Source organism: Pteronotus mesoamericanus, unplaced genomic scaffold (genome assembly GCF_021234165.1).
Source record: "Pteronotus mesoamericanus isolate MK-2021 breed Mesoamerican mustached bat unplaced genomic scaffold, CSHL_Meso_final scaffold_54, whole genome shotgun sequence".
In the NCBI taxonomy this organism is placed as follows: Eukaryota; Metazoa; Chordata; class Mammalia; order Chiroptera; family Mormoopidae; genus Pteronotus; species Pteronotus mesoamericanus.
In genome coordinates, this window is record NW_026555321.1 from 31,210,969 (window position 1) to 31,232,932 (window position 21,964).

The following is a 21,964-nucleotide window of genomic DNA, read 5'->3' on the forward strand; positions in this document are numbered from 1 at the left end:
TGTGCAGGAGAGAGAATGAAGGTGTGTGTGGGTGGGAGAATTTATTTTCCAAAAGCATTTGCAGCATGGAGTTATTTAGATAACCACAGAGAGAAAACACCATTTCCCCTAGTGTGGTTTGCACATAGACTTTTAGGGACAGTACATTTGCAGAAGGTACATCAATCACATTCTCCAAATGCAAAAATATTTATGCATATTTTTGGTGATGGGGGCTGTTCATTCTGGTATTCACCAGCCTGGAATAAAGAGCCTGTTATTTGCCCTTCTTTTTTTTAATCCTCACTGGAGGATATGTTTATTGGTTTTAGAGAGGGGAGGGACAGAGAGGTGGGAGAAAAGAGAGAGAGACAGACATCGATGTGACAGAGAAACATCAATCAGTTGCCTCCTGTACATGCCCAGACCGAGGATTGAACCTGTAACCTAGGTACTGTATGTGCCCGGACCGGGAATCAAACCCACAGCCTTTTGGTGTATAGGACAATGCTCCAACCAAGTGAGCCACCCAGCCAGGGCATATCTTACTTTAGCCATTCCACTCTTCCAGCCCTACAAATTAGAAGCAATACATGGTTGGGAACAGACTCTTCTACCTCTCTTCTCTGGTTAATAATAATAGCAACTGTTGATTGAACTATGCCCAAGAATGGGGCTTGATGCTCAACCTACCGTATCTCACAGTAATCCTAAAGGTAGTCTGTTATTATCTCCATTCTGCAGATAAAGATAGAGACTCAGAGAGGTGAAGTGACTTGCCTAGGGTCACACAGGTAGGAAATGGGAGGAAGGGCTTGGACTTTCAACACCAAAGCTGAGGTTTGGAGCTACCTTGCTGTACTGTTTCCCCATTCCTCTTGTGCTCGAATTGTCCCTCCTCGCGCTTCAGATTTCCATTAACACTCTCAATAACAGCCTTTAGAGAGGTCTGGGTGCTCTGACCTCTCATGGCTCAGAGCTGGCTCCCCTCTGGGAGCTTATGCCCTCCCCCACACGGTGTCCCTTTTCAGTCTTCCCTACCACCCCCAACCCTCAGCAGTAGTTTGGGGTTTAAACCCCAGCTTCACCTCTGGCCTGCTTGTGTGACCTGGGGAAAGAGTCACTTCATCTCTCTTCACCTCATTTTGTGCCTCCATGAAGAAGTGAAGGTGATTATCCCCTTCTGCCGAGGTCACAGGAAGGATGAAACTAGACAAAGGACGTTTCCTCACACCTGCTCCCAGCCCCACCAGCCCCGAGCATCCTTTATGGGGAATCTCAAACCCTAGGCACAGTCCCCTCCACTCTCTCCCTTGCTCCAGCAGCTCCCGAATCAGCATTCAGCACACATCACTCTGCCTTGTACAACGCCATTATCTCCCGAGGACACAGGCTCCGTTGCCATGGCAACTAGAGTCCTTCCACCAACTCTATTTAATAATTTCTCAACATTGGAGCTGGGCTGGCTTGGGGCAGGAGGATGAGCACCGGGTTAGGGGTTAGAAGCTCCAGGCCGTCGCACCCATGGGCCTAGGACTTCTCTCTAGGCTTTGGTTTACCCGTCTGTAACGCGGAGGTGTCCCAAACGGGTGGGTTTTATGGCTTTCTCTGGCCTAGAAAAACCTGAGAAATACCCTCTGAGGTCCAGGAAATGAAAGGCAGGGGACACAGAGCTGCTGAAGAGGGGATGGAGATTTAAGTGACATTTAAGAGTCCACAAGAAGAACCAGAAGCTGCCTTTGGTGACTGCGCTCTCTCCTTCTGCTGACTTGCCTGCGAAATGTCACTTTTCAGACATGAAACGCAATCTCTGTGACCCACCATGTTCAGGGCCAGGGTTGGTTAGGAGACATAGATTTTCTTGCAACCATCAGAGCCCTCACTCTGCCCAATAGGCAGATGTGCAAACTGAGGCTCAGAAAGGACAAAGGGGTTGTCCACGGTTACCTGGCAAGTAGAAAGTCCAGCCATCCAGAAAGGCTGAGTCGGTGGAGCCTAGAGAAGAGAGCCAGTCCCCTACCCTGTCCCTCTGCCCCACTCAACCCACAGCTGATCTTGCTCCGGCTCCCACCTACTAAAGGAGCCACACAATCAAAAGCAAGAGGTAAGTACCTACTATGTGTCCTCCACTATGGTGGCCCCTGGAGACCCAGAAGACACAGCATTCCTGCTCTTAGGAAATTTATGGTTTTGACTGTGAGCAGCTCTTCAAAGCAGAAACAATGCCTGGTTTACCTCCATGATCCACAGAAGGGCCTGGCACACAGTAGGTTCTCAAAGCTTTATTTGGTACAGTTGTTTGTCCATATCTGCTCCTGAAGGTAACTTGTCTAGATCCATCCTGAGTAGCCATTGGTATCTCCATCTCGAAGGAACTGCTGCAGATTCAGTGCTGGGGACGACACTGGTGTGAACGAGGCTGTGACTTTTGTCTGGCTCCAAGGGAGGAGGTGGTTCTGCCTTGGCCCAGGATGATGGCACCACTTAGAGCAGCCATTGTAGCCCAGTGGTGCTATTTAACTCCTCTGGGGTTGGCATTCTCATTTAATATCTGTGGCATAATTAACAGTGCCACATCTGCTCTGTCATTAGTGGCATTCACTGCCATTTGAGAAAGGGCTCTTATCTTCCCCAGTCATTAGTCTCAGGAGGCTATTATGGGGGAAATGGAGGAGGAAGTGGGGCGTGCAGCCTCCCTTCCCCCGCCTGCATGCAGGGAACAGCTGACCCTCCTGTCCAGTCCAAACCCTGTGGCTTTATGGACTGAGAACACAAAGCCCAGAGAAGGGAAGGACCCTGGCCACGGTCCCCAGCAGGCTCAAGGCCATCGGACCGCAGGCTGCTCTCCCACTTCTTTCTTGGGTCTGCAGGCCCAGGCCTTGGGGCCCTGCAGACCCAGTTCTGAGTCCCAGCTCTGCCCCATGCCAGGAGCAACCTTGGCCAGCCACACAAGCTCCGTTTCCTTATTGAGGGCTTGTTTCCTTATTGAGGATCCTGGGACACTGCTTGTAAAGTGCTCCACTCCGTGCCTGAATCACAGTCAGAGCTCAAAACCGGGGCTTGTACATATCTGATTATTTGGGGTCACCGCGCTGAACCAACCTGTTAAATGTGTACATGTAATACATGTACACGTTTAAAGTCCATCTTCACAGGAATCTCTTCAGTAAGACTTCTTCCTCATCCCCAAGCCCACTTCTGTTTTTTAATCATAGGTGAGTTCTTGACCTTAGGTCCTGGAAACATCTGATGTAGAAGCAAAGTGCTTCAGGCGGCAGTAAGGCTGGGTCACAGGATGGAACACATACAGAGCATGGGGATGCAGTTGTTCGGTGTGCTGGGCGACCTGGAGCCGGCAGCTCGCCTCCCTTGGCCTCAGGGTGGTCCTCCCGCTGACATGGACATCGGTACCCATCCCCTAGCATCGTTCTCACCAGCCTCAGGCAGCCCAGGCTTGGTGCCCAAGAGGCTCTCCATACTTGGTGGCTGGGGCCAGGCTGGCCACACAGACAGGGGACATGTCAAACCCCCAGGTATCCCTGCCTCCCCCAGAAGTAAGTTCCTAAAGCTTGTGACATTTCACAGTCTTCAGCATGGATAACAGTTCAAGGGCAGGGGGAAGGTGAGATCATTGCCAGGGTAAGTGGTTTCCATTCCATACCCCCTCCCTTTCTACCCTCTTGTCTGGGCACGGCTCAGTACCACATAGCCCACTCCTCCTGGGGGACCCAATGTTCTAAGGCTCATATCTGAACGCTTCCACTTATCTTCCTGGTTACCAAGGCCCTTCGATCCTTCTAGACAATCTTGCGGGGTCCCTGGTGTTCATTTTCACCCAAATCCATCTAGATAAGCACACTTGTGAGTCTGCATGTATGTCTGCGAGAATCACCCCTTCCTTTCTCTCCACATCCAGCCACCACAGCCAAATGAGCACACTTCAGACCCCAGATTCTAGATGTAACCAAAGACACCTTAGCCTCCGGCCAGAGCTCAGGTAAGATGCCATGGTTCTTTTCTCCTAAACCCCAAGGCTGTGCCTCCCTACACTATCCAGCAAACTCCATCCCTGTGCAACCCGTGCTCTGCCTCCTACAGATCCGGGCTTGTCTGGGGGCTTGTCTCAAGGGGCTACCTGCTGAATTTGGGTTTGGGTTTAGTAAAGCTGATTCCCATCAGCTGGGAAACCAGAGGTCAGGGATAATGGTGTTCAGGGCTCCCTGAGCTTCAGTTTCTCCACCCAAAGGTGGAGATAATGGTAATAATATGTTTCACTTGGAGCTCCCAGGGCTCTTGCACACTTCCATTGAGAAAGCACTTACTGAAATTCTACATAAATGTTACATGTGCATGTACTCACGTGTGTGCAAAGAGGTCTTATTTGAGTCAAGGTCATTCTGATTTGAGCTTTATGAGAAAACTAGCTTTATAAAATGTCTATTTGTGTTTGAGAGAAGATTATTCTCCAGGATTATCAAGGACCATATTTTCTTCCCCTGGAATACTTCATACATGATCAAAAGAAAGAACAGCTGCAAGAGCTTTTTTTTTTTTTTTTGGTAAACTGTAAAGTACCGTTTTGATGTCTGGGAATATTGTTATAATCACTAAGTCCCAGCAAACAGCCAATACTGATACCAAATGTCATTGCTTATTTCCTTGTGGCTGCTGCCCTCTCCCTGTACAGAACCTCCTTACCAGACAATAAGGCCATGAAAGCAACCTGCTGTCAATGTCTTTCGGGGCATCTTTGACCTTGAATGTCCCTCTGGCCAGGGCTCAGTTATCTCAAGAGCTGGCATGTGACACTGATCTCGCAGACGCCGTGCAGCTGACAGGTGGGCAGAGCTGCAGGCCGCTGTCCGAGGCAGCATCCTCCAGCCTGTGTGCCAGGATCCCATCCGGCCCAGGAAGCTGGGGGCCCCTTTTGCCAAGAGTCAAGCCCAAGAGGGCCCCTGAACCCCTAATGTGGCCCGTTCCACCCAGCTGCACACCCCCTGCTTTCAGAGCACCATAGCCAATTGCTTTGCAAGACCTGGCCTCCTTGTAATTTCCAATTTGTGAGAAATGTAAAAATAGAAGGCCTTGCGCTGCAGGCGGCTTGCATCAAATCGGATGCCACTTTAGTGTCATGTCAGATCACGATAAACGAAGCTCATGGCTTTGTCGGCCACTCTCAGTGGCTTCCAGAACAGTGAAAGGGTGATGACAAATTGGGGACACCTAAGAACGAGGGAAAGATGGCTGGGTGCACAATGCCAATGTCAGTTTTAAATGAATTTAAAGTCTAAGTCCCAAAGACGTTGCAATAGGCTGGGCATCTGGGTGAGAATTTCAGTTCTGCAACTTAGCAGCTGAGGGACACTGGGTACAAATTCATCTCTTCGGACCTCAGCTTCCTCAGTTACTCAATAGTGGCTGTCATGACATTGGCCTCCCAAAGCTTTGGAAAAGCTCCAATGACAGAAAAAAAAAATGGGGAAGTGCTTTCTAACTGTGCAGCTCCTTAAATGGGGAGCCATGGTCCTTGCTACGTGACAGCACCAAGGGCTTTTCCGCTGTGGCCGACCTAGGGCTCCTGGGCCATTTAGAAGCCCAGCCATCTTGCAGCAAGCACCCTAACCCCTCACCTTCTCCGTTTCTTCATCTGCACAGGGGAAATTCTACTACATACCTAAGAGGGTTTTGTGAAAATTAAATGCAATAATATAGGTAAAGCACAGACCACATTCCCCAGCAGATCATCAACTTGCAATAACTGTTAGTTGTTATTGTTGTTGATATTATCATTGGGAAGATATTGAGTGGACTCCCCCCCGCCCCCCCTGGTTTACGACTGAATCCAATCCAAGCCTGTGCTAAAATATCACAGCTTGTGTTCACACTTACGGTCTATGCCAGGCAACCCTAATCTCCGCTGTTAGCTGGCTTCCCACTTACTCCCTCCTCCCCTTCCCCTGGCTCCTGAGGGCTTCAGGTGAGCTCCAACAGAACATGCTGGAAGTTCATAAAGCTCCCTGAGGCACATTTCCTGGAAAGCCCTATTTTGGAGTCCACATCTGGCCTCCTACCCTTTCCCCTCTCAAGTACTACTGTCTTTCCCTCTACCCCCTAGTGACCTTCAGAGAATGGGGGAAAGGTGACAAAAAGGACAGCTGACGCTGGGCCCATTTGCGGAGCTGGAGCGGAGAAATGCCACAGGGCAGTGGATGTCTGATGACCTCCTTGCGGCGGGGAGGGGCTTGCTGCTCTTTGCAGTTGGAGTCAATCCCAGGTTGTTTTCACAGTGCCAATGGCTATGATCTGCCCACCCTTCTCTGGGCACAGAGAAGGTGGGGTGACTGCACAGTTGAACTGAAGGGGCAGTTTGCACGGGCAAAGACAGGCCTGAAGCTGGGTACACCTTGGGCCAGGTGTCAGGGACAGGCTGGGGCATCCCACCTGCTCCCAAGAACAAAGGGGATGTATTTCAGGATAATAGGGGGCTGGAGGTGGCAGGCAAGGTTTAATAGATAGGGGTTGACACTCAGCCTATGATGCACACACAAGCAGGAGGGAAAAAAGATGTGGCCAAATTCATAGTGGTTTGGAACACCTCGATCTCCACTGATAGGAAGTGTCTTTCTGTGATGGCGAGAAGCTGCTTGACTTTGATGCTTTATTTCATGTTGCCCTTAGCATGTGCCAGAGAGGTGGAGGAGCAGCCTGATGGCAGACCCAAGGGGCCCCACTGTCAGGCATCAAAGCCTGACCATCACAGCACCATATCACTCTGTGGAGGTGGAAACCTAGGCCTAGAGGTTCAGCAGCGGGGCAAGTGTTGGCTGGGAAATTAGAAGAGCAGGGTCGAAACCCCTGCTCTACCTCCTTCTAGCTGCATGACCTTGGGCAAGTCACTTCCCCTCTCTGAACTGCAGTTTCCTCACCTCTGCAGTGGAGGATTAGAATTGTACCCACTGCACAAAGTTATTGTAAGAATTATAAGCTGGACACATTGGAAGCTTTTGGTACTCCATTTCTTCCTTCCAGCGGGGAAGAGAACTTACCCAAGGTCATCTGGCCAGAAAAATGGCAACACCCCAGCTCAAGTCTAACTCGTCCAGGGCTCATTCCTGGTCATGGTCTCAGATGGCTCAATGACACTGGTATATATTGTGGGTGGGTCCACTGTCCATCCATGCTGGCTTTATTCTAAGACACTTACTGAGTGCCAGCCGTGTGCTGGGCCACATGTAAACCAATTCATAGCTTTGGAGATCCTGGTTGCCAGCCATGTGAAATCTAGGGGGCAAGAGCTGTTGTGCTTCTTTCAGCTTTGATGGATTTAGGTTTCTTCTTCGCCATCACCCTCTGAGTTGCCTACTCCTTAGCCTCTAGATGCCCCTCCCAACCCCATCCTCTGTTCGTAGGGGACCTACTTCTCACCAAGCTTCCATCCTGGCATAAAGAGTCACACATTAGGAAAGATGGTTCCTACTTTCTCTATCAGGCAGCTGCGTCTGTCCTGTGTGGTTCTTAGGGATCACCCCACTCTCCAGATGCTATGCCAGACAAGCCAGGCTGCGTGTCCCGCTGAACTCACTGTTTGTCCTTCAAGGACTGGCCACTGAGCCAGTGCTTTGCTGGAGAGAGAGTGCTTTCTTTGTTTGCCGCCTGCCTCACAATTTATATCTGAGGCTCAGGGGAGGCTCAGCCATTTTACCCTGGTTGCTCTGGGAGAAGGTCCCTCCCACTCCTTGCTCCAAAGAGAGAGACAGAGGGTGCAAGAAGCCTATAGTTCCACTGACCTCCTTTGTTCTGGAATTTGGGAGTTGGGGTAACCTTTTCAGATTCCATTATGAATACATTTTCCCCAAAGTTCCCAAAGAGAGAAGCTAGGCAATACCTAGCACCTGACAACCCGCTCTCTCCCCAAGCACCCACCTTGTGTGTCACAGAAAAATGAAGGTCAGTTCCAAAGTCCACTTGCATAGCCTGACAGTCTCTGATTTTGGGGGTGTCACCAAAGCTCAGGAGCCATTTTATTCAGCAGCCCTCCCCGCCAAGCCAGTTCTTCATGGGGATCAGACTGAGAGACAGAAAGGCAAAGCTCCAGCCTCACATTAGAAAGAAGTGGGGTGTTATCATTTGGCTTTTTAAAATCCAATTTTCTCCTTAGGGTTCACGTCTATTTTGGGAGGATACTAGCTCAGAGCCTCAGTTGGGGTTGGGGGCGGGCTGCCAGGTATGAGTTCCTTGTCTGAAGAGCAAGCCAAGCTAGTACAGGGCGTCTGTGGATGCCACCCATGGGGATGTGGGGTACATGGAGACCTGATAGGCTTCGCCTCGGGGTAGCCGCGGCAGGCAGAGTCGACATCCCAGGGGGAGTAAATGCCAGAACACAAGACAAGGTGAGATTGGTGCCCTGGTGGCAAAGGGACACAGTTCTTAAAACCTGCGGTGGAGCCCCCTCACCCCACATCCCTAAGGGAAAGGAGTGGGGCGAATAGCGAGAGCTTGTGTGCACTCAGCCAAGCTGTGCTGTGCTTTTTAGCCAACATTTCTTGAGAGCTGCAGCTGCCCTGGGATAGGAAGGAGGTGTCCCGTCCCCAAGTAACTAGGCTCCTTAGCCCTTGGAGAATACATGATGGTCACGGCTCTATCTCGACGCAGCTGACTCTGAGAGAGAAAAGTGGCGCATAGTCCCCCAAACATTCACTCCCGGGTCCCCCACTATCCCCTGGGCAATGGACGCGACGCTTCGACGGCTCCAGCAGAGTCCAGTGCTAACCCGGAGGTCCAAGGGGCCCCGCGACAAGGAAAGGGCATGCGATTCTGGTGACTCGCCCGCGAGTCCTCTGTCCTCCGAGCCTCCCTAGGGAATGGCCAGGACGATCGTCGACGGGCGGAGCGGCGCTCTGGCTCCTTCATGTGGCCCCAGGCGAAGCCAAGTGCGGGGGTTGCAATCTCCGGGTGTCCGCCCCCCACCCCGCCAGGCCCAGGGCAGCGGCTCAGGGCGGCAGGCCGTCCTGCCCCGACTGTCCCGGGCTTTTCGCCCCGCGCCCCGACGCCGGCAGGCCGTTCCTACCTGCGGCCGGGGCTGCGCGGCCCGCGGCGGGCGCTGCGCGGGAAGCTCGGCCACTCCGGGGAGCTCCGGGCGCGAGGCCGCTCTCGCACGGTCCGCGCTGCGCTCCCAGCTTCTCGGTTCCTCCGCTCCGCGCAGCTCGCCCGCAACCTCGCCGCTCGCTCGGTCTTTCGAGGGCGGGCAGAGGAACGCGAGGAAGGGTGGGCGGGGGAGCGCGGGACAGAGGGGCGGGAAGCGCGGCGGGGGCGTGGCCGCCGCTCAGGAACCCGCCCTCCCGGGGAGGGGCTTGCCCGCGCCTCGCGGCCCCCGCCGGGTCCACCTCCCCACCGCCCCCTGCCTCCGCCCGGCAGGGGCCGCGCTCCCAGCTGCTTACTCGCAGCGCCCGCGCCTGCAGCCTCGTCTTTTCCCTCACCCCCACTGCCCTCCAATTCTCCCCTTTCTTCCCTCTTTCTCCCATTTACCCCTTCCAGTTTTCCTCTCCACATCTCCTCTGCTTCTCCCCTCGTTCTCCTTTTATTCTCTCTCTCCTTTTCCCACTCCCCCTCTCCCAACCCTCTCTTCTGCCTGGCTGGCTCCAAGCTCCCTTCCTCCTCTCACTCGTTCCTTCTCCTCCAGTCTGTTGCCCTCGTCCCTACCTTGGCTTTGGGGTCCTCAGGCTGTCTTGGTCTCAGTCTCCCAGGACCTTTCAACATGGATTTCTCTCTTGGTTTTTCTCTTTCCACCTTGTAGGTCTTCTTCTGTCGGTGTGTCTTTTTGTTTCTTTTTCTCTGTCCCCTTCATCTCTGTAGGTTACAGGGTCCTCAGTGTGGGTGTGGGGTGGGTTCCTGCCCCCTTTCTGTCCCCCTTCTCCCCAGCAACCTCCCCTGTGTATTACAAGGGGAACACAGCTTCTGGCCTGGAGCTGACAGCCTCTTGGGACCAGGCTGAGTGTGTGCTCTGGCAGGGAGGGGTGGGTTGGAAGGGACACCCTGTCCGCTGCCAGGGGTTGGTCATGGAAACACAAGCGTCTATGTGTGTTGTGGATGGACAGATGGATAAACAGATGACGGAAAACGGAAGCACAGCCTGGAAAAAACACCCAGGGATGATGGCAGAACCCGGAGACAACCTCTTCTCTCCAGTTCTTGAGGTTTGACAATTGTCCCAAAGAAGCCTTTCTCCCAGCCAATCCCAGCCTAGTGTTTGAGGACTCCCTCCCTTCCCCTTGCTAAGTCCTGACCACATCTTCCTTTCACAAATGCTCCTGGGAATGGGGCCATGAGTACTTTTCTCTCTGTATCCCCCAAAGACTCACAGAAAAGATTGCTTCTCTCCAGCCTGGACCTACTTTTCATCTCCTCTTTCTGTCCCCAGGGCTGGCATTTGCTGATTGACTTCCCATGCCCACACTCTGACGATCCATCCTGGGGTCCCACAACAGGCAGTGCTCCCCAAGGTCACCCGGTCTTCTCTTGTGTCTTTCCCCACACTCTCAGCCAGAGCATGGAATCTTTATATCTTTCTTGACCCATCCATTCCTCCCACCTCACTGGTCACCAGTTCCTTGTGACCTCCACCAGTACTTCACATAAATATTTACTGAGCTGCTTCTATTTGCCAGGCACTGTCCTAGGCTCTGGAGACACAGCAATGGGCAAGACAGAAAAAACCACAGACCTCAACCTGGTCCTGGACCAGCACGAGAGACAGGCTTTTGTCAAATAGCCACACAAGCACAAAGTGACAAGCTCTGCCAGAAGCACATATTTCAGGGGCTCCCAATCCAATTCGGGATGGTCAGAGAAGGTTTCTTCAAGGGAGTACCATTTGAACCATTTGTGGTCCAAAAGATGAATAGCAGCCATCTAAATGGGATGTGGGACACAGCTTTGAGCAAGGATATAAAGTTAGGAAAAATGGAAGCTATTTTTTGCTTGCTTGATACTCATTTCAACTTCTTTAAGGAAAGCACCTCAATTTTAATTTGGGGGACTTCCCCTCTTCTACGCACACTTCTGTGTCTGGGTGGGGTTCCCTTCTTCCAGAGGTGGGCATGTAATCCATAGGACATTACCATGACCTTAGTGGGGGGAACATGTGACATTTGCTGCGTCAATGAGAACTCACCCTGGGACTCTTGCTAAAATTATTGTCAAACAGAAGCGTGATCTCTGCTGTGGTTTCTAAGCCTGGAGCTCTCAGCAGCTGTCTTGGTCACATCTTGAGCAGATCCCATGTGAGAATGAAGCCAACATAGAGGGAGGCAGAACTGAGAGATGGAGCGTAGATGAAGACCTGATGAATACTATTTGAGTCCCTGGGTTCAGCCATGCCTGATGGCAGTTTAGTTATTTAAATTTCATTAAATTCCTTTTTGTCACTTATGCAAGTCTGAATTCATTTTATGTTGCTTATAACCAAAATAGTCCTGATGAACCCAGGACTGGAGTAAGATATATGAAGAATTACTTATGTAAAGGAGTAATAATAACCATTTCTATCTTCCTTCCTTTCTTTAGGTCTCCTGAATAGCTTCATACAAAATTTGTCTCTTTTTTTTTCTGTATTCCTGATCCGAAGTTATTTTCCCTCCATCTTCATTGCTCTAAATGTATTTTGCCTACATACGAACGCAAACTCTGGCTGGTCAATTTCATAGGCTGACCATCTGATGCTGGAATTATCTCCTCAACATTCTCTGGTCCCTGCCTGTCTCCCTACACCTCCATGACTGTCCAGTATCTGTCTTCACATCTCCAGTGATGGGGACCTCAATCTACCAGGCAAATAGTTTCAAATGACAAACTCATATTGGTTGAGTTTTAAGAACTGCAGTGGGGCTTTAGATAAGGGGCACTATACTATGAAATTGAGGTGGCTACATGCAGGGCCTCCGTGTCCTTCCCAAAAGCCCAGGCTAAAGTCTTTCAAAGAACTCGCATGCATTCGCCATGGGGCAGAGTGATGGGTTCTGTTAAGGAGGGTTCCCAAAATGTGGGCTGGCAACCACTGGTGGTAGCTAGGATAATTTTCAGTGTAGTAGAATACCTAGACATGCAAAAGCTCTTTCATATTCATCTTCCTGTAACATCGTTGTGACTTCTGTCCATGACCAAATCTCAGGTTAGTGCTAATTTGTCCTCAACACCTCTTACGATCATGTACTAATCCCATTTAACTAAGAGAGATGAGCCTTAAGACTCCAGCCTTGGTAGACAATAATATCTAGTTAGAATTGAATGCATTGCCCATTTGTCCTTGTGTTTATTTTAATGGAGACCTAATTCTGGCAAGTAATACTGATCTTCTAGTTATAGTGTGATGTACACTTTCGTTTTGAGATACATTTATTTAATCTAAAAAAGGAAAATATTTAAGTAAATAAAAATAGACACAGCACACAGATTTTTGCAAAACTCCTGTGGGCTGGTTTGCAAATGATTAAAGTTTGAGTAGCCTAATTTAGAGAAGCAGTTCACCCATGTGTTTACTCACTCAGCAAATGTTTATTGAGCACCTCTGAGCAGCAGCAGGCACAGAGAAATCTAGACAAAGAGATAATACAGTTGATAGGAGATCCCATTAGAGACGGCAGGGCCGGAGCAAGGAAGACTTAACCTCTCTGTTAAATAATTAGATTTGACCTTCAGGCACACTGGAAAGCCATTGAACGTGCTGGAGCAGAAGAGTGAAGAGTAAGATTTAAGAAATCTGAGATTGGCCAGGTATGCAAGGTGGATTGAAGGGGAGAAAATTGGAAGTCAAGAGGCCAGTGGGGCCTGTTGTATTACAGGTGTGATATGAGGAAGTCTGGCACCAAGCAGAGTTCCTAGCACACAGTAGGAACTCAGTAAATGACTGAAAATTCTTGTTAATATTATTGTTATAGGCCTCCTCTCCCTTTCTTGACTTGGGGTAGTTATTGAGTCATAGATTTACGGGGTGTCAGGCTGGAAATGGCCCTTAGATATTACCTAATCAAATCTTTTTATTTTAGAAGTGGGTGAACTGAGGCCCAGAGAGAGGCAATGACTTGCCTGAGGGCACCTAGATATCTGGTGACAGAGGCAGGAAGACGATGACTACTGGCTACATTTTGGAGCACTTGCTGTGTGCTCATCATTGACACATGGGGAAAAAAGGGCCTAGGGAGTTGCTGGCCCAAAGTCACACAGGAAAGAGAAGCAGAGCTGGGGACCAACTCAAGCCCAGCCATTTCCAAAGCTAGTGCCCCTGGAACTTTCCTGCCACCCCAGACAACCTCCTGTCAGGCCACAGGTGATGCTGTGAGATCAGGATGCCAAGGTCTGTCACTGACTCTCATGTGGCTTCAGGTAAGCTTCCTCCTCTCTCAGAGCCCCAGGTTCCTCCCTGTAAATTAAAGAGATTGCACTTTCCAGCTGCCATTCCAAGTCACCAGGCTGCTGCGGGAGGGCTCAAGGGAGGCCAAGCCTGTATCTGCTCCCCATCCCTTGCCCATGCCTCCTGCCTGCACCCCTATCAGCTGCTTGGAGCAGACTCAGTCTCCACAGACAACATCTTCCAGCATCCCCAAAAGAGTAAGACTGAGAGGCCTCCCTTCCAGCTAAGAAAACATCTCCTGTGGGGAAACAGGACTTCATGTTTGTTTACTGACGGGGGATTATTACTTTAACCACATTTCCTGCATGCCAGAAACTTCCCCATTAGCAAAAGCACTGCTGCATTAATGTTTGTGACCACTTGAAAAACCACAATAAACCTCGCGGGAGATAATAGGACATAAGATCACTTTGTTATCCTGTCCAAGTCATGCTGGGGCAGATCCCTGGCAGGGGCCTCATTGCTGAGTGTTCAAATATTTGTGTGTGTCATACTATGCTGGCTTCAATACTTTATCACTTGGTCAGACTGCTGTTTCCAAAGAGACAGCCCCCCAAAATGGCCAGGGAGCAGCTGTGGAGAATTAGTTTGTCCCTGAGTGGCTGTCCCAATAAACATTTCTTCCGCATAAACAACATGCAGCCTTGTGGGTAATATGGTGGCTTTGGAACTAGACAAACCTTGAACAAGTGACCTCACCTTCCTTGGCCTCAGTTTCTTCATCTATAAAGTGAGAATAATAATAGCAGCTACCTGCCAAGGTTGCTAGACAAAGTCAGATTACACTCCGGCGCGTGATAAATGCTCAATATGTTTTTATTATTCTGCTGCCTTTCACAAGGAATTGTCCTGCCCTCTCTCTCCAGCTGACAAGATTCCAGTTGACAACTGAGAGATGAAGACAATCTCAGATGTTACCACCTCCAAAAATTTTGCCTGATTTTTACCCGATTGTATATGTTTTCTTCTTCCTTCAAATTCCCACACAGATCTTGTTCCTGCCTCCCTTTCAATATTTACTGCTCTCCATTTGGTGAGGGCAGGGAGTGTTGTCCCTTGAAGCCCTGCACACAATAGGTGCTCAATACTTTTCACCCTTACATTCCTTCCCAGTGCACATAGCCTGGAACTCTTGGATTCCTTCCACAGGCATTGTCTGCATCCAGCCACATGAGACTACTTTCACTGCCCCTCAAAAGGTTCCCTCCTCTGGGCCTTTACATATGCTGTTCCCTCTGCCAGGAACACTGTTCTCTTATCCTCTTCTTCTGGTGAATTCTTTATTCTGCAGGTTTCAGCCTGAATGGCAGCAGGACTCCTCTTGCCCTCCCGGCTTGACTCAGTTCCCCGGCTGTATTCACTCTGCCTAGAAATGTACACACTGGGCTAACCCTTGGCTTCATCCTCTGTCTCTCCTCTTGACTCTAAACTGTGTGAGGTCAGGGATGGGTAAATAGCCCAGTGCCTGGCACACAGGCAGCATCCGCTAAATATCTGTTTAATAGAGGAATGCGCAAGTGAAAACCATGTGTTCATGCCCCACTCAAGTGTCAGGTTCAGGGATATGCACACCTGCCCTCAGACAGACAGTGTAAAAGAAGGGCCTTGAGTTCTGAAAACCCTTATTTTTTTCTCCTTTGGGCATTTCCAGGCTCCTGGGGGTAAAAGCCTTGCCCAGCTGGTAAGAATCACACTTGCTCCTCAAAATGGATCTGAGTTTCACCTGTCACCTATGGACATCCAACTGAGGTTAGTTCCCATGTAGGTCGCTGAGGATACTGAGGCTTCTCCGGAAACCCAGGAGGACATGAGGGATGCAAAGTGACCAGACTGGAAAGAAACCAGAGGCCTGGAAGAAAGGCAGAAAGAGGCAGTTGGTGCTGTGAAAAGAATACGGGTCCCAGGATGGGAAGACTGACACACATCTCGTAGAGTTATCCAGGAGCTACACGACTTTAGCAAACCATGCCTTTAAAATTCTAAGTAACTACCTAAGTATTTATCGAGCTTCCACTTGGTGCTGGGACCCCTCATATGAATTATTGCAATACCCTCCCAAAGACCCCATGAGATGGGGGGTATTATTCCCATTTTGCAGATTAAGCTGACTCAGAGGGTGAAACAACTTATCCAAAGTCACACAGCTAGTAAGATCTGGTTCAAATTCTGGCTGTGCCACATACTGTCTGGGGACCCTGGGTTTACAAAAGTCATTCATCTCTCTAAACCTTTGTTTCATGGTCTGTGAAATGAGAATGGCACAGACGCTTCCAGGGGCAGCCTGAAGCCTGAATGAGAGGGGCTGGAAGGATGTGCGGCCCTGGAAAGGGCCCAGTAAGTGCCATTGAAGAACATGCAAAGAGATAGCATGATTAAGAGCATTCTTGCTTGAGACTGTTTAGTTGCTTTATGGATAGTAATCCTCTGACAACTGTGGGAGGGACATACTATTAATAGTCCCATTTTACAGGTGAATAAACTAAGGCACAGAAGGGTTAGGTAACTTGCTCAAGGGCCCACCTAGAAGTGCTGGAACTGGGATTTGAAACCAGGCAGTTGAACTTGGGCTTATAACCATTTTCTTAACATGTACAAACAGTCACACCTTCATAAATATTTTTTGGCCTTGTCTATAGAGCACTGGTACATTGTGCATGTGCAAGCATAAGCTCTAGTTAAATAAGAAAGGGCTAAAAAGCACATCACCCCTTACCAGCTGTGTGACCTCAGGCAAGTTGCTCAAATTGCTGTGTCTGCTGCTTGAGCTGGCTTGGTTGTTTGTGTCCAGTAGGGTGATAAGTACCAAGTGCTCTGTGCCCATCCAAGGTGGCAGTTCGTGCAATAGCAGCCCCGGTAGAGGGCTTTTGGTGGCTTTAAAATGTGCACACCTTGAGTGCAGCATTTGAGATAGGCATCTATGAGGGATGGACTCCGAAGGAGGAAGTGGGGAAACAGTTTCTTAGCTGCCAAGTCCTTAGGTGCCACCCTTGTCCACAGCTGGGTGACCAAAGCCACTGGCAGCCAAAGTATATAAGCCTCACTTCCCTGCCTGTCCATGATGCTGTAGCGACCCATGGAAGCCAACCCACCTTGCTTTTTGACCCAGCCAGCAGCCTGCACTCAAATTTTCAAATTAAGGTATAACATGCAAGTGGTAAAATACATAGAGAGCACTGATCCTGTGTGTATAGCCCGCTGAATTTTACATGCTTACACACCCATGTGATGACCACCCAGAGCAAGATATGGAGCATTTTTAGCTTTCCAGAGATTCCCACTCAATACATCATCCAAGAGGTAATCATGGAAGAGGTACTATTCTGACTTGTAGCTTTACCTGTTCTTTTTTGTATTCTATATAGGAGTATTTTTAAATTTTATTTTTCAATTAAAGTTTACATTCAATGTTATTTTGTATTAGTTTCAGGTGTACAGTGTAGTAATAGACAATCATATGCTTTACAGAGTGATCCTCCCAGATATTTCAAGTGCCCACCTAGTTTTGCCTGTTCTTCAACTTCACATAAATAGGGCTGTACTCTTGTGTGTCTGGCTTCTTTCATCATGTCTTGAGATTCATCCATGCTGTTGGGTGTAACAATAGTTCATCCTTTTGGGGGCTGTATAGCGTTCTACTGACGGGTATGCTATAATTTATGTATTATATGTACTATAATTTAGTATTTTGCTGTTAATGGACATTTATGTTTTTCCCCTTTGAAGCTATTATAAACAGTGCTTGTGAGAACATTTTCAGACATGCCTTTTGGTGTACGTGTGAACATATTTCTGTTCAGGGGTTTTCTTTTGCACAGACTCACTGATAAAATTCCGTGCATTTTTAAACCACTAACTTGCAGAATTGTCTTTCCAATCCCTCAAGTGGGATTACTGGTCCTGGGAGCATGTTGTGCTTTGGTTGATATGCCAGCAACCCATCTAAGAGCTCTGCATTCTTGTTAGTAAGAACCCATACCATCCTCTTCTGACAGGAAAGGAGTCCTTGAAACGGGCTCTTAGTTAAGTTCCCCACCCAGCTTAGGGGAGGCTGAAGATGCTGTGTGCAGAGCTCTGGGTCCACAATACACAAGGGCAAAAGGGAGCATTCAAAAGCTACCTAATTCCCTTACCTGATAGCCCTGCTCCTTGTCACATCAAAATGTTTAACCATTTAATGTGGCTCCTGTCGATGCTGTATTCTGTACAATCACCTTTATTTGTTTATTTATTTAAAAAAAATAATCACAAGATTTTCATTTCCAGCCCTAGCTGGGGAGGGGTTGACAAAAATGAAAGATGGACTTGAGTCTTTGGCTTCCTTTAGCCTAACTGTCATCAGGCCCCTTACTCTGTGGCCTTGGACAGTCAGAGACTTGGCAGGGTCTGAACCCTCTTCCCTGAACAAGAGGGGTCATGGTATAGACCAGTAACTCACCAACTTTCTCCATAAAGAACCAGAAAGTAAATATTTTAGTCTTTGTAGGACATAGGGTCTCTGTTGCAACAATTCAACTCTGTCATTTTAGTGCTAAGATCTTATATAAGCAAAAGAGCATGGCAGTGTTCTAATAAAACTTTACTTACAAAAATAGGTAGGGGGCAGACTGGGCCAATGATCCATGTATTTCCTGACTACTAGTCTAGACTCCTCTCCAGACACTAGCAGCAACATTGGCCTTACCTGGGAGTTAATTTATTGTCAATGCAGACTCTCAGCCCTCTTCCCCTAACCTGCTTAATTAGAATCTGCATTTAGCAAAAATCCTCAGGAAACTCATGTGCATATTAATATTTAATAAGCCCTGGACTGTGGTAGAGTTTCCCTTGTGTCAGATGTTTACCACTGGGGGGACCAGGAAGGGATTCCAGGTGGTATCTGGATATGGTGTTAAACAACATTGACTCACAAACTTGGAAAGTGACTTCCTCATCAATTCATCTCCAATCCTCTGTTCACATCCAAACAAAAGTCTTGGCTTGGTGCTGTCTTGCCTTTATATCCTCTGATACTTGTTAATCTTCCTTTTCGACAAAAAAGATCTGGCTTCAGCCTCCCTCCTGCAACCTAGAATGTAATAACAAAGATTGTACTTTCAGGGATCATTTCTATAGTTCATTATTAGAGTGTAATAACATTGTTCTTTGTTGGTTATTATTATTGTAATTATTAGAAGTTGGTTTCTATTTTGGCAAGGGATACTGGCTTTCCATTTGCAGTGGTGAAATGCTTCTTTTTAAATAAACATATTGCAGTTCAAAGAAGAGTTGATTTAAAGAAAGATCTGAGTACTGTACAGGTCTGGCAAAATTCCTAAAGTAGGGAATGGATATTGAAAAAAAAAAAAGAGATGAATGTGGCCTGTGAATGACTGAAACTTAGGAAACAGGGACAGAAGGTGGAGTCAGCGGTTCACTTGGATTCCAGTTCTCAGTCTGAATGTGTGACCTTGGGTAAGTCACTTCCCCTGTCTGGCTGTCTGTTTCCTCAGTTAGGGGGCTGAGTCAGGACACTGGCTTGAGTTCCCACTGTGTCCTGCGTCTTCAGTAGTGATGCCTCTGGGAAGCAGCGATGGGTAAGCGGTGGCTGTGGGCTCAAGCATCCCCATCTCTGATTCAACAAGAACAGTTCCACTTTAATAAGTTTCTTACAATTTTATTTGATATGATTTTGGGGTGGCTAAAGATTAAAAAGATGTCACTGACATTCAAATCTCAAAGGGCTGTTTTGACTCATTCAATTTAGTTATTGAGTCTCCATTCCAAATTCCTTTGGTTGCAGGATATGGAATCTGAGCTCAACAGACCCAAAACACCAAATGGAATAATGGAATTTATTGACTTGTAGAACCAAAATGCCAAGGGGATAACTGTTTGGCATATCCACATCTCTCTCTTCCCCCTCCCCTCCTCCCTCCCTCCCCCCAACCTTGCTTCTCAGTTCTGCTTCCCTCAGTGTGGAGAATTCTCCCCCATGAAGTGACAATATGGCTACCAGCAGTTCCAGACAAACATCCTATCCTCCGATCAGGGAAGATCCTCTCATTCCCAGGATACCCAGGAAATTCCCATAGTTGACTCTCATTAAATTAACTTGGAACACTGACCCATTCCTGATCTAGTCTCTGTCGTCTGGGGTATTTGATGCTCTCTTTGGCCAAGCTTGGGTCACATGCACCCCATCTCCATGGAGCCTGGGGTGGAGTCATCCCACCTGAACCACGTGCCAGGCACTGTCCTTAGCCCTTTGTGTGCATGAACTTATTCAGTCCTCACAAGACCTATGTGGGAGGTCTTATCCTTGTCACCATTCATGTAAAGAAGAGATGTTCAGTGAAGCGAAGTACTTGCCCACATCACCCAGGCAGGATTCAAGTCCACACACTCAACCACAGTCTTGACCCGGATACTATAGTATGTCCTGTTCGCACTGAGTTTGGGAGAAGTAATTCCTCCTCAGCACTCACCCCAATTAAGGGGTTGTAACCAGATCAGGAACAAAGCTGGGGCTGAGCCATGGAGCATCACCCTGAGTCTACCCAGCTTTATTCATTTTCTGGAATTTTTGCCTTTCAAGAATAAGGGGCAGCTGGGGTATAGGGACCAAAACTTGATCTTGGAGTCAGAAGTTCCTGGTTCATTCTAGGAGTCCATAGCTGAGTGACATTTCTGTGTCACATTTTCTTTCTCAGTTATAAAGACACAGCCATGGCTACCCAGGAACGGTGTTGAGAGGCGGAGGATTTATGGACTCAAAGCTTGGCACAGAGTGGATGCTCCATCAGGGCTCGTGGCATCCATGCATCTCTATCTTAGGAAATCCAGAAGCAGCAAATGCGTGCTCCACTTTCTTTAACCGCTATCAGAATGGCAGCTGATCACAATATAATTATTTATGAGAAAAATGGATTCAGCATTTTTATGCCAAACGGAAGCTATTGACATTCTGAGAATAGACTCAGGAGAGGGAAAACCCATTGCAAAATGTTCCTTCAGAAACAATTTGCAATCAGTGGGGCCAGCAATGTGGTCCTTGCTGGTTCTCACTGATAAGGGGAATGAAGCGCTCTGCAGGAGGCCAGGGCGGGAGCAGGCAGGGCCTGGGAGAGGACTTGTCATCCTAATGGAAGGGGACGTTGCAGAGCCCTGGGGTTTCGGCTTGTCTGCTCCAGGGTGCAGTGGGCTGGAGATCTTGGCAGGTAGGGGAGGAGGAGGCCTCAGTGGGTTTCTGCACCATCTGCTTCCCCTGCCCTTTTGCCCTTCTTCCCTTTCTCTCTGACCCTTTCTCTTTCCTTTTTTCCTTCTTCTCTCTCCTTTCTTTCCTTATTTTGTACTCCTTCATTTTCCTCTTTAAAAAATATTATTAATTGCACAAAGTATTTCTGGTATTTACTCCTCGTAAACCACTCTGCTATTTAAGACAGATGTTCTTTTTGATCATCCCACTTAACCCTCATTCCCTCCTCCTCACTGCCCAGATAGAGCATGAACAGTTTGCTGCATGCCCTTCTAGGCTTTTTTTCCATTTATATACATCTATATGAATGCCTAGAAAAAAAAAAAACAGTATTTTTGTTTTTTTCATGATTGTTGTCTATATTATAAAAATAGTATTGTGCTCTTCTTATCACTCCTCCACTTTTTTATAAGACCTTTTTATTTTTAAGAGAAGTTTTAGGTTCACAACCTAAAAAGTGAGCAGAAGATGCAGAGATTTTTCATTTATCTCCTACCTTCATGCACAACCTCCCCAATTATCAACATCCCCCACCAGAATGCTGCATTTTTTACAGTTAACAAACCTACATTGACACATCATTATTACCCAATGTCCATAGTTTACATTATAGTTCACTCTTGGGGTTGTACATTTTGTGGCTTGACCAATGTATAATGATGTGTATCCATCATTATGGTGTCATAGAGAAGAGCCTCACTGCCCTACAAATCCTCTGTACTTCATCCATCCATCCTACCAGCTCCCCAGATCCCTGGCAATCACTGATCTTTTTACTGTCTCCATAATGTTGCCTTTTCCAGAATGTCATATAGTCAGAATCATACAGTATATAGCATCTTTACATTGGCTTCTTTTACTACATAATATTCCTTTATGATTTCTCCATATCTTTTCATGGTTTAGTATTTTGTTTCTTTCTAGTGCTGAATAATATTCCATTGTCTGAATGTAGCCCAGTTTATATATACTGAAGGACATCTTGGATCATGCCTTTGGGGTTTTATTTTAAAAAATCACCACCATGCCCAACATTATGTAGAGTTTCTCCTGTTCTCTTCTAGGAGTTTTATCATTTTGAGTTTCATATTTAGGTATATTATCCATTTTGTGTAAATTTTTGTAAAGCGTATAAAGTTTTTGTCTAGGTTCACTTTTTTTGCACATGGATGTCCAGTTGTTCTAGCACCACTTTTGGAAAAGATTCTGTTTGGTCCATTGCATTGCCTTTGCTTGCTTGTCGAAGATTAGTTAACTGTATTTGTATGGGTCTAATCCTGAGCTCTCTATTCTCTTCTATCAACCTATTTGTCTATTATTCTAATACCACGCTGTCTTGATTACTG

The 21,964-nt window shown here is 47.9% G+C and overlaps 1 protein-coding gene and 1 pseudogene across 2 annotated transcripts in view; one reads left to right on the forward strand and one right to left on the reverse strand.

The window, feature by feature from the left end:
- SLC6A1 (solute carrier family 6 member 1) overlaps positions 1–10,019 on the reverse strand; it is a 41,881-nt gene extending 31,862 nt beyond the window's left edge. The window contains exon 1 of one of the 2 annotated variants that reach the window (XM_054595885.1): positions 9,679–10,019. The gene's annotated coding sequence lies outside the window, so the exon portion shown is untranslated. Of the gene's footprint in view, positions 1–9,046; positions 9,108–9,678 lie in introns of those variants that run through there. The other variant, XM_054595884.1, reaches the window with a different exon arrangement.
- Positions 10,020–18,465: 8,446 nt separating this feature from the next.
- Positions 18,466–18,536, forward strand: LOC129061156 (uncharacterized; annotated as a pseudogene).
- The last annotated feature ends 3,428 nt before the right edge of the window (positions 18,537–21,964 follow it).